Source organism: Triticum aestivum, chromosome 3D (assembly GCF_018294505.1).
Source record: "Triticum aestivum cultivar Chinese Spring chromosome 3D, IWGSC CS RefSeq v2.1, whole genome shotgun sequence".
Lineage (NCBI taxonomy): Eukaryota > Viridiplantae > Streptophyta > Magnoliopsida > Poales > Poaceae > Triticum > Triticum aestivum.
In genome coordinates, this window is record NC_057802.1 from 439,989,168 (window position 1) to 440,001,730 (window position 12,563).

The following is a 12,563-nucleotide window of genomic DNA, read 5'->3' on the forward strand; positions in this document are numbered from 1 at the left end:
CTGGTTCCATATGTTAACATAATGCATGTCAAATTTTACCGCTATATAAAAGATAGCTAGTAATAGACATTTTTTAAAAATCCTTTCAATAAGAAAATGTAATTTGACTATGTGTACATAGAAAGACTTATCAGATCTGATGCAAAAAATAAAGTGAGTGTTATAGAAACGTTGATAGCACTTGGATGCCTTTTATGCTTAAGATCGACCGTCTCACGAATTTGGTCCATTGTTATTATCCATTAATTAAAGACAACACATGGAGGATTTTGAACCCTTCAAACAAATGCTCCAATGTACTACTACAACCAAAAAATTGATTGCATTATGCAGTTGCCTAGAAAACTATTACATGCAAAATTAGGGACTTAAAACCATACCATTTAGGAACCATGGAACCACAAAATATTTGAGCCCTTCCGCATCTATTATTCATAGCTCACGAGATTTTGGACAGACCTCATCTACTTTTCTTGGCTCAAAAGTATCAAGGCCCCTCCGGCTGGGCTCAGCTTCTAGGATATTTCTTCTTTGAAGGCTAGGAAAACAGTCATCCGGTATCTGATATGATTGTTGGCAATCGTAAATGATACTTATAATTACTTGATGTTTTCATGAACAATATGTAAGTAGTAAAGTATTTATAATCAACATCTTTCATTTACCATCTTCTCATCTCGGGTGCAACTGCAGTAGCTTGATCTAACAACACCCTACTGGAATATAGTCACAGAATGTGCTTTAATTAGAAACACAATAATCAAGTATTCAATCACATTGAATGTAATAATTTAAGTTCAACAATAATGAATAACGTGATATTGTTTATCAATAGTTTTGCTCTTAGCATGGTAACCATTCCAATGACCATTGCGCACAACTTCAACCTTTCTGGATCTCTAACATTAGATAGCCCCATGTAAATTGCATACATGTAATCCTTGTAAATATTTTGCCCAGTAGGCTTTTAACCAACTGTTTTTTTATGAAAAGGCCAGTTAAGTGAATGATAACATTGCGAGTGGATTCATGGTAAGATCATGCCAACTTTCACAAGTATATCAGCAAGACAACTCCATCTAGGAGATTCTCTAAGGAGAAAAAAAAATCCTATTCTACACATATGGCAAACCTGCATCATATAGCACTACAAATTAATGCTTGACATTCAATTTGAGTTTATATTTTGTTCCATCCATATACATGGTATATAATATTGCATTTAAAAATATAAATTTGTATCATTATGAGCAGCAAATATTGCATCATACTCCTACTAAATTAAATAAGCCAAACTCGAAGCATGAAATTATGCCCTGGGTCATGTTCTACTGAAGAAGAAAAACCTTAGGTTTATAGATCTGATTCAAGTGGAATAAGGAGGGATCAAACAAATGAATGAATCACACAACATCTCATTGCTACAACGGAACCCATCGGTCTCCTTCTCGCTGGCGCCGTGGAACCCCATTTGGCTATTTCCTCCACCCCTGCCCTCAACATCTTCTAAAACATGTCCTCTACCGCCCTTGACGTCTTCTCCGCCAGCGCCGTCGCAAAGCCATGTCAACCATGTTTCACTTTACGCATCACGTATCACAAGTACTACTACTCAACCATGCATATGAGTGAAGTATAGAAATGGATCTCTATTACAGTAATATCTACACAACATAATTAGTTTGCCGAGTAACACTTGTATATTTGAACTTTGGAGGGTATTACAAATCACTAAAAACGGTGTCAGAAGCTATTAATCAATATTTTGTCTACAGTAGACCTACGTACCATCTGGAAAACTCTCGACGTGGCTGAAATTTTTGATTGGATATACATTGTCATGGCTGACAATCTCCCACGAGCTAAAGTTCTCAAAAGTGTTAAAGAGCATAATTATTATGGATTTTCTAGATAAAAAAGATTGTAAGATTGCCATGGCTGACAATCTCCCATAGGCTAAAGCTCTCAAAAGTGTTAAACATCATAGTTATTATGGATTTTCTAGGTAAAAAAGATTGTAAGATTGTCATGGCTGACAATCTCCCACAGGCTAAAGCTATGAAAAGTGTTAAACATCATGGTTATTATGGATTTTCTTGATAAAGGACAATGTATGTAAGTCCAAACTTGTAGACCCTAATGATCTGCTCACAGTGATATAGTAAACAACTGATTTCCAGTTCTTCTTTACCAATAATCTGCAACCAACCCGTGTATTTAGGTATAAAATTGTTTCTATAAATATTCATACTAATTTGTTGAGTTCTAAGACATGCAAAATATACTTTCAACAGGGGTACAATATTAATCAAGATAAATTTATGGCTTCAGGTCTAATACTATAGTGGTTCTCTCACATAGTGTATGTTGTAAGATTTTTTTTGTTTAGTTAAATAGTGGATAAAAAAATCTAAGCCACCCAACCAAATTTGTAAACCGCTTCTACAAAATCCAAACAAAACTTAGTACTTCAATTAGACAATTTCACAATCAAACAAAGCATCAATTAAATAGTGTTAGTCCCAAGTGTACGAATCACTTACAACAAAGCTCGCTCACCCGTCCAGCTACCTCATCAATCTCGTATCCAAACTTCTTCACAGCCTCTGTGTAGTCGCTGGTGATGTCGAGGTTGCCCAATGTTGTTGGTTAGAATGTGGGCCTGCAGGTAATCCATGAACAGGTTGTAGTTCTGCTTGGGATCAATCTTTGGTACGTGTCAATCCGTCTAGTATAAGAGTGATCTAAACTCATTTATCAAATACCCTTCTCTAAACAAACTCATGTGAGAAAATGAATCTAGGAAGTGTAAATTAGTAGCAGTAAGAATTGTAAGAAGCCCTCAGCTCAAACTATAATATAGCTAAAATAATAATTAATTTAACAATTGTGATACACATATGAATTAAACAACCACTTGATCAAAGATTCAATAGTTGGAACACTACAATATTCTTTATATGGACATATATTAAAGACATTTAGGCATTTATAGTTGGAACACCACATCTCGTTACTTCTGCTGCCACGCTGTTCTCTCTGTCAAATTAATAAGTGATTGCATCAGAACATAGCAGATATCTTGATCAACTCCTAACAGGATTGAAGCCAACATTGAAATCTGCAGGAAGATCGTGGATTAGCAATCCGAGAAACGAAATAATCATTAAAATAATAATCAAGATGTTGTAATCCCTTGATATATACGCATGGCGATTACATAATAGTGTAAAAAACTGATTGGAACAATACAAACAGAACTGAAAGTTTCCTGTTAAGTTAGGAAATCAGAAGCATTGTTCAGCTTGCTAAAATCATGCTTCATTTAACAACATGAGAGCTCAAACTAAGTTCAGGTGGCTTTTGTTCAAGAGTGGTCATGAATTGTTCAGCAAAACAAAAAGAAGTGCATGCGATTTTACCAGACAGCGCGACAGCAAGCACATAGAATAATACCCTGCTCTAAACAAACTCATGTGAGAAAATGAATCTAGAAAGTGTAAATTAGTAGCAGTAAGAATTGTAAGAAGCCCTCGGCTCAAACTATAATATAGCTAAAATAATAATTAATTTAACAGTTATGATACATATATGAATTAAACAACCACTTGATCAAAGATTCAATAGTTGGAACACTACAATTTTCTTTATATGGACATATATTAAAGACAATTTAGGCATTTATAGTTGGAACACCACATCTCGTTACTTTTGCTGCCACGCCGTTCTCTCTGTCAAATTAATAAGTGATTGCATCAGAACATAGCAGATATCTTGATCAACTCCTAACAGGATTGAAGTCAACATTGAAATCTGCAGGAAGATCGTGGATCAGCAATCTGAGAAAGGAAATAATCATAAAAATAATAATCAAGATGTTGTAATCCCTTGATATATACGCATGGCGATTACATAATAGTGTAAAAAACTGATTGGAACAATACAAATAGAACTAAAAGTTTCCTGTTAAGTTAGGAAATCAGAAGCATTGTTCAGCTTGCTAAAATCATGCTTCATTTAACAACATGAGAGCTCAAACTAAGTTCAAGTGGCTTTTGTTCAAGAGTGGTCATGAATTGTTCAGCAAAACAAAAAGTGCATGTGATTTGACCAGACAGCGCGACAGCAAGCGCATAGAACACACACACACACACACACTCAGTAATGACAGCAATCGCACAGTGGCAGGGGCACACCACACACACAACAATAGTAACAAGCGCACATCTGCAAGCAAGCACGCATGCTAGCGGGTACGAAAAGCTATATGGTGGCTTGTCTCCCTCAACCTCACTGGCAACCAAATTGACCTCATGACCTCATGCCCACCCTGTCTCTCCCGCTCTCCCTTCCATCCAACGCTGTCCAGCCTTTTCCAGCTGTCGTTCTCGTATTACTCCGGACCAGGACCACCCCGTCTATCTCCGATCAGCCTCCTTCCTCTCGTCTCCTCTCTCCAATCCCCGCTGCCACCTGCCTTTCTAGCAGATCGGGGTAGAGCAAGGCATCGAGTGATGGTCCAAACCTGTCTTACAAGGGATCAAGGTCAGGCCGGCACCTCCGATGTGACGGCGGCGACGGGTGGAGAAGGGAGACGGTCGACGACCCGAGAGACTGGGACCGAGAGGAGCGGAGTTTCGTGTGGGGGTGGAGTTTTTTTGTGCGTGCATAGGGGGAAGTGGAGACGAAAAAACCAGACAAATAAACCAGATGAAAGTGGGAGACGAAAAAAACCGTGGAGGCTATCCTACCAAGTGAGACATTAGGAGTAGAGATCCTTATGGGTTTACACTGAGCATGAAGCCATAAACCACAAAAAACTGGCATGTTTCTTTTACTAAAAGGAAAACTTAAGTCAGCACATAGCAAGTTGTGGTAAGTGTACTTCATATCCAAGTGGTTTGCGTTAGCTTGATTAGTCAGATGAACATGCTCTAGACTAGGAGGACATTAGCTAAGAAACTTAATATTAGCAAAGAAAATATGGATAATCTTACCTGGACTTCTTGCCATGATGACGCCTTGACAGAGAGCACAAAAGAGTACTACATCAAAAGAGTACTTAATATTAGCAAAGAAAAGATGGATAATCTTACCTGGTTATGTAGTATACTACATCAAACAATGATCACATTTTTAAAAGAAAAATATGTAGTATACTACATCAAACTGCATGAAAATCCCAATCAATATGAGGCAATGTGGTGCGTAAATGAGTGCAGAAACAAGAGTATATTCATTTATATAAAAATAAAATAAATATGCTCTACGAAAATGATTCACACTTGATCTGTGATATGGACTTCTGCGCAACATGCTTTATATGAGTCCCCTACTGAATGACTTAAATAAAATTACAACTTACAACATGAATAGCTCACAAGAACTCTGTACAAGTTAATGCATTACAAGTGCTTAGAATGCACCCGAAAATATAGTCGATAGAGGAGCAACAACAGACTTGTTTATCTCGTTTATCAGTGTCTGCATATTGCGTATCCTGTTATGAAAAAACATCATCTGACATAAAACTTTTGGTGAAACATCATATATTACAACTTACAACAAGGAGCTGTAATTTTTTCTTTTATTTTTGCGGGAAAGAAGGAACTGTAACTTAAAGAGCATGTCAACATAGCTACCTAGAAATGCTTTGAATCCATGATTCAGCGCAGTCATCTCGTAGATGAAGCAACCTGAAAATTGTAGATGTTTAGCCAAGAGAATAATGCGAGCAACACATGCAACGGAATGTTAATTACATTTGAATACTTGCCTAGCAACCATATGTTGGACATGGAGCCATATGGAATGTCAGCAAGAAGTTCAGAGAACATGTAACTGGTTCCTACAACCTCAGAAGAGACATAATGTATCAAATCATAAGCAACTTAATTAGAACATCTACCTATGGGTTGAGCAAGAACAACTTAATTAAGGGCTCTAATAAATCATCAGAAGTCGATACTTTGGGCGGCCGAAAATCACATGTTTCAGACAATATATTCGGAACACAAGATAATCCCGTTAGTTATTTCAACTATTCACAGTGCAATTATTTTTCAAATAGAGCATACTTACCAATCCATATATTTTGGTCATTGGCAAGAAATATATCCGAACACTAAAAAAATATAATGTGTGGTGAGTAATCAGCTAGGATTAACTAAACTATGAATTAAGATAAGGCTGCTACTGTTATCACAAGTTCAGTAACTAAAAATGCATAGACGGACTCACTCAATTTATTAGCGATCCAAGCCATCCAACTAACCTGGAGAAGTCGGGTAAGTAGAAGCAGCCAGGCTAGTTTTCCTCGGGTTCTGAAACTGCTGCATGTGCAATACTAAATCATAGAAACCAGTGAAATTTCGTGAACTCGGGATGGATCATGAGATGCTTACCGTTTTTATCCAGGTGCCAGAACCTGAACGCATGGGTGGCGGCGCCGCCGCTATACGAAACATCAGGCACATACGAGCCAAAGGGGCTGTCCGCGACGCCATCAGGGGACGTCGTGCGACCCTTCTCGTTGCAAGGGTGGAATAGGGAGGCACCGCCGCTGCTGATAGGTCAGCGGTGGAGGGCAATGGAAAAGATGGGGTTGGACGAGATTGGCGGCATCGATCTGGTGGGGTGGAGAGGAGAGGCTCTTCCAGGCCTGGCCGTCATTGCTCTTGTTCCCGGCAGAGCGGGAGATGAGTAGGCCGCCACCGATCCCGTTTCCGGCCTCTTTCGATTTGCCCTCGCACAGCCGATCGCGACCGCCTCTCGTTCCCGGTGGCACCACGGAGACTGAACGCAGGAAGACGTGGAATAGGGGGGAGCGGGAGCAGCGTGGCAGCCGGAGGCGACGACTCCTCGCCCGCCTCGGTGGCCTCCGCAGCCACCCTCTCCCGGTTCTTGGCGTGCTCGCAGATCAGCGCGATGAGGTACTACTGAAAGAGAAGCTATGACAGGTGAGAACCATAGCCGGGTTAGGGAAGAAATTGGGGAGGGGGGCAGGGAAGAACCGTGATGGAGGAGAGCCGGAGGTGGAGGGAGGAGAACGGCCGGCGGCGGCGGCACACTGGGCAATGGAGGCGACGGTGTGGAACCCTAAGGGGACGAGAGGGATGAGAAAGATCGAGGGTGAGACCGTGAGAGGATGGAGCGTGGGGGTATCGGGTTTGCGGCACGGGGAATGGGACGAAAAAAAACCAGCAAAAAAACAGACGAAAATTAACCATGGTAGATGGGATGAAAATTGACCGGCGGAGACTACCAACTCCTCCATTAGAAGTAGAGATTTTGCATGCATTTGTTTAGAATACTAGCAGAAAATTATACTCCCTCGGTCCGGACATACATGACCTGATTTTAGTTCAAAATTTGAGTATAATTTTGGGTCAACAACACATATTATTGTACGTAATCGAATTAGTCTTTTTTTTTGTTTCTAAAGAAAGGAATTTTATTCTGGTGGATGATTAGTTGGGCTTTAGCCCAACAGGACTCACGCAGACGTACACAACCTTCACACGTCTTCTTCTCTCATTCCCCTCAATAAAAAAACGCCTTCTTCTCTCGCACTCACACCTTGGCCTTTCTCGATCCCCTTTTCATTTCCTTCTATCCTCTCGGTCCTGCTTCCACCGGATGAGCTCTGGCTGTTAGCGCTGGTAATTGGTGCTGCGGATTTAGTTACCATCGACTCCTCAGTTTTCTCTCTTGATTCCCTGCCGTCATCTTGCACGCGCACCTGCAGCTCGGCTCACTGGTGCGGCCACGGGTTGGCCGTCTACGGCGCATGGTTTGGCTCCTATACGCCTCATCGATCTCTCAGACCGGTCAACGGAGTCGGAGGGATAGCAGGGCCCAAGGAAAAGCTGCTCAAGGGAGGAGGCGAGCTCGTCGATCTCGATGGTGCTGTTGCCATCACCGTCCATGCAGGCGATGTGGGTGTGGATCTTGTCTCCCACAGCCAGCTTGGATCCACCTTTATTGTGAGGATGCATCGTGGCTCCCCGAGCGAGGCAGCTCAGCAGGTCGTCTTCATCCTTGACAGTGCCAGCCTGATTTCGGCAGCTCATTCTTCCACCGGTCCCCCTTCTCTCTTTTCCTGCCTCTCTAATATTTTTCTTGTTTCTTATCCTTTTTCTGCATGTTATGGGTAAACAATATAATGCGATTAAGGTACTGCTTGTTAGTGGAAGGTGTATATCTGCTTATGGCCCCTGCCCCCGTTCATATATTCAACTAATTTAGTAAGTAATTAGTTGTTTCGTGATTAGCCATGTCTTACTATTTCCCAAAGATAAAATTAATAGGAAAATAGTTGCGATTGCATCCTACACATGAACTAAAACGATGTGCAGACTCTGTCCTGTCACTATTGGCTTGTACTACAGAATAAGCTTAAAATACTTGGATACATCCGTATCTAGACAAATCTAAGACAAGAATTTTGGGACGGAGGGAGTATCAGATAACACAAAGTATCGACACTTGGTATTATTCAGCTATTTCCATCAAATGTTGATGCATGTTTCCAAATTTCAATACTTCTAGGAGTAGTAGATCATATCCATTCTGCCATATCATGTCCCTCGTTAACTCCTTGAGCTTATGAGGAACACTCAATCAACAATATCACTATACCAGGTCTTCCTGATGTTGTTTGGCCTACTTCCAAGCATAGATTGGATATCCGACCAAGTTGTGTTGCACATGACTATCACAAATAGGTCTGTGTATCCAGCCCACCGACGTCTTACTATAGCATTTTGGTAGTCGCTGTTGTATCAGAAAGAAAACTGATTTTTGAGATTGTTCTCCAATGGTCGGCATTTTTCGTACTCCCAGACTTTGAAGGTCTTAATTATGTAGATGGAGTCCTTTTTAATTTTTGCTTTAAATTTATTTACCAGTTTGCTCCCAATAGAAGCATGGATTGCATTGCCCTACATAGAGAGAATACATTAGCAAACTTTGGAAAAGGAAAACTAAAGAGACATTATATATGTAATACTTGCACTTTTTTATCTAATGCATGGATCACATTAGTCGATAAGTTAATTGCATCCCAAAGTCTTAAAACTTTGACTTTGATTGTCCATGTCTCGTTTCGTGTAGTCAATGCATTCAATGGTGTAGCCGCCATATTCTTTGAGGCCCTAAAAATATAAGAACATAATGTTGATTAGCAAAGTAATATAATGAAATGCAAGCTTGATAAATACTCCCTCCGTCCCAAAATTCTTGTCTTAGATTTGTCTAAATACGGATGTATCAAGTCAATGGAGGGAGTACAAAATATTATTGTTGCAACTGCCTCCAGTGATTATGTGACAACAAAGAAAATTGAAAAAAATTTAAACTGGAAAAGATATATGAAATCATAGTAGTTGAATAAATACAATTTTATTGACAGTTGTTCCGAATTTTTGTTTCAGCTGGAGCTAGTGGCATATGACAGGAACTCACTATTGAATTTGAGGTTGGTCAAATATGAAAACCATCTATATATGTTTCTCTATATTGCAGCAAACAATTCTATGTGTTTCTGTTATAGCTATAGTATGGCTCTAGTCTTCTCGAGTATATCATCTTAACGTAAATACACTAGAACCAACATCCATGGCATCAGTTTTATCTAGATGAGTAAAAGTATGAACGTGCAACCATTAAGATAGAACCCACACCTATAGAATGGCATTACTTAATGTAGAATACACTTCATAGTTTCTTCTGTTTCTACATAATGAACCTTGTGAGCTAACATGTCAAATCTTTTTAGATTAGCACTGCCTACAGTATAATTGAAGTATTATTGATCCATTAAGAGGTCTGATCTATAATATGAAAGCCATCTGATGCATCATATATGTTTCTCTATATCGCAGCAGGCAATCCCATTTGTTTGTGTTATAGTTGTAGTATAATTCTAGACCTTTATAGTATATTATCTTAACATGAATACACTGGAAGCAACATGCATGGCATCAGTCTTCTCTAGATGAGTAAAAAGTATGAACGTGACACCATTAAGACAGGAACTCACACCTATAGAATTCTACATAATCAGCCTTCTGAGGTAACATGTCAATTTTTTTTAGATGAGTACTGCATAGAGCATAATTCAACTATTATTGATCCATTAAGAGGTCTGATCTATAATTTCGTGCAGTTGGTACTGACTTGATGTGGTCTGATTGCTCGACGGAGGTGGCTTGTGCATGCGGGAGGAAGACAATTTTGAAGTTCCACTGGTTGGAGGAAGTTGACCTCGAAGTGTTGCTCGCCGTAGGAAGATGATGTAGGAGTTGTACCCTAATATCTGAGGCCGTGGAAGCATTACATGGGGGAGATATTATAGGGATGGCTGAGTTTACCACGTTTGCACGATGGAAAGAGAGGTTTTTTGGATGCCATCTAGAGAGATATTCTTGATCCATTGATCGATGGAGCTGATGACAATCGAGGAGAGTCAACAAAGGAGATTTAGGATGACAATCAAGGAGAGTCAATAGAGGAGATTGGGATGACAATCGAGGAGAGTCAATAGAGGAGATTGGGGTGCTAGCAACAGTGGGAGGAAGGCGATGTTCAAGTGTCGCTCATTGGAGGAAGACGATGTTGAAAGGGGGCTCTGAAGTCGGAGAGGAAAGCTAATTAAAAGATAAGATAAAGGTACTCCAAGACCCTGGGGAATTTGAAAAGGAATTCAAGCATCTACCGGCATGCCTTTTTTCTGGTTAAGACAGTACAATAGTGCATGCCGTCATGGGTGTTGTCGATTCAAGTGCATTCCTGCACTGATATCCATATATCAGTCTTCACGGTGCGCTAATCAGGCGTGAAGCCATCTAAATAAAGCTAAGCCCATAATTTACTCCTAGTTTACACCTACCCACGAACGATTCTTCTACAATGTCTTTGAATTCTTACCATCCAATGGGGGACATTACCTTCTACTCCCTCCGTTCCTAAATATAAGTCTTTTTAGACATTTCAAATGGAGTACAACATACGGATGTATGTAGACATATTTTAGAGTATAGATTCATTCATTTTGCTTCGTATGTAGCCATTTGTTGGAATCTCTAGAAAGATTTATATTTGGGAACGGAGGGAGTACATTGGACGGCACATAATAACTCCAGTTAACAACGATGGTTTTAATCACCAATTGGTCATTGATTGATGAAAAAGGGTGGCGCATACCTGGGCTGCAAGTCATGCGTTCCCACCGTTCCGCGCGTCCTCAGAGTGCTATCCAGATCGAGCTGTGTGGTGCATGTGCGTACATAGGCAGGAAAATTAAAACTTGAGCCACTAATCTAGCTCTAGCCAAGTATTGGATCGATCTTATAGGGTTTCATGGTACACGTATGTATGTACATGGCGTAAGAAAATTAAAACTCGAGTCACGTTACTCACGTACGTAGCTCTTGGCCGCTCCTTGCCTGTAGGCAAAGTCTTGAATCGATCTTGTAGGGTTTCGTGGTGCATGTGCATACATGGGGAATGAAGATTAAAACCTGAGACGCCGATGGGACGTCCATCGGCCATGGGCTCTGGAATGCGGCGACCGCGTTAACCTTGATTGATCTTCTTAGATAGGTTGAGGAGAAGGACCAAGCTAGGGCATCCAAAACACATGGTGGCAATGTCGTTAGAGGATGGAGAGCTCGCAACCTTGATTGGTTGTTTTCTTTTCTATCTCCATTAGCTGATTGAGATGGAAAAGTTGGGCTGTTGAAAATAATTTCATGGCATAAGTGGGTAATTATATTCCAACTTCAATGTAATCTAATGGTTGAGGTTTATTGATTTACTAAATAGATGGACGGATGTTTCTAATTTTTATGAGAATTTCTAGTATATTTATCTTTTTTCTGGTGATCCCATCAAATACTTTTTAATATAATAAATAGATAGATAGATGTAGAGCATCCTTTGAGGGATTAGCATGTGTGCCCGTGTGCATTTTTTTCGTTAATCATTAGAAGATCACAAAACACACGGTTTCTATGCCGTACTCGTCTGCGTTTTTTTGCGTTAATGATCCATAAGTCAGTTACCTGTGCGATGTTTTCTAATAAATCAGGCGTACCATTGACCGAAAAGAATAAACTACATGTGTACATTTTTTAGAGACGGGATCTGCCAACTTTCTGTTTTCTCGCACATGAGTATTTTACGCGCTTCGTGTGCGTTGTGTGTTTTCCCCGCCCAAGTTTCAAGTTTCGCAGCGAAATTTTCACTAGGCGCACGATTTCAGAATTTATTTCTCCAATCACATCCCCACCCTCAGTATCCCCCCTCCCCTGCGCCTCCCCCTACCGGCATCTCAAACCGCCGCCGCAACCACAGCTTCAACCACATCTACGTTCTGCTCGGATCCAGTCAGGTAACCCATCGATCTCTATCACGGCCCGGGCCTGATTGCTTAAATGGCGCCTGCGAAACATCCTCATGCCTCCAAATCCCCATCGCCAGGAGCTGATGGCGGTCCATGGCGCGATGGCCGTTGTGCGTGTTGACCCGGAGGAACACCTTGCCTCTGCCGCCGCTGGCAT

General features: G+C 40.6%; 1 long non-coding RNA gene across 1 annotated transcript; it reads left to right on the forward strand.

The window, feature by feature from the left end:
- The first annotated feature begins 7,500 nt into the window (after nucleotides 1-7,500).
- On the forward strand, nucleotides 7,501-11,132 carry LOC123079484 (uncharacterized). The gene is made up of 2 exons (XR_006438012.1): nucleotides 7,501-9,478; nucleotides 10,169-11,132. It is a non-coding gene; the product is annotated as an uncharacterized lncRNA (long non-coding RNA).
- Nucleotides 11,133-12,563: the final 1,431 nt, after the last annotated feature.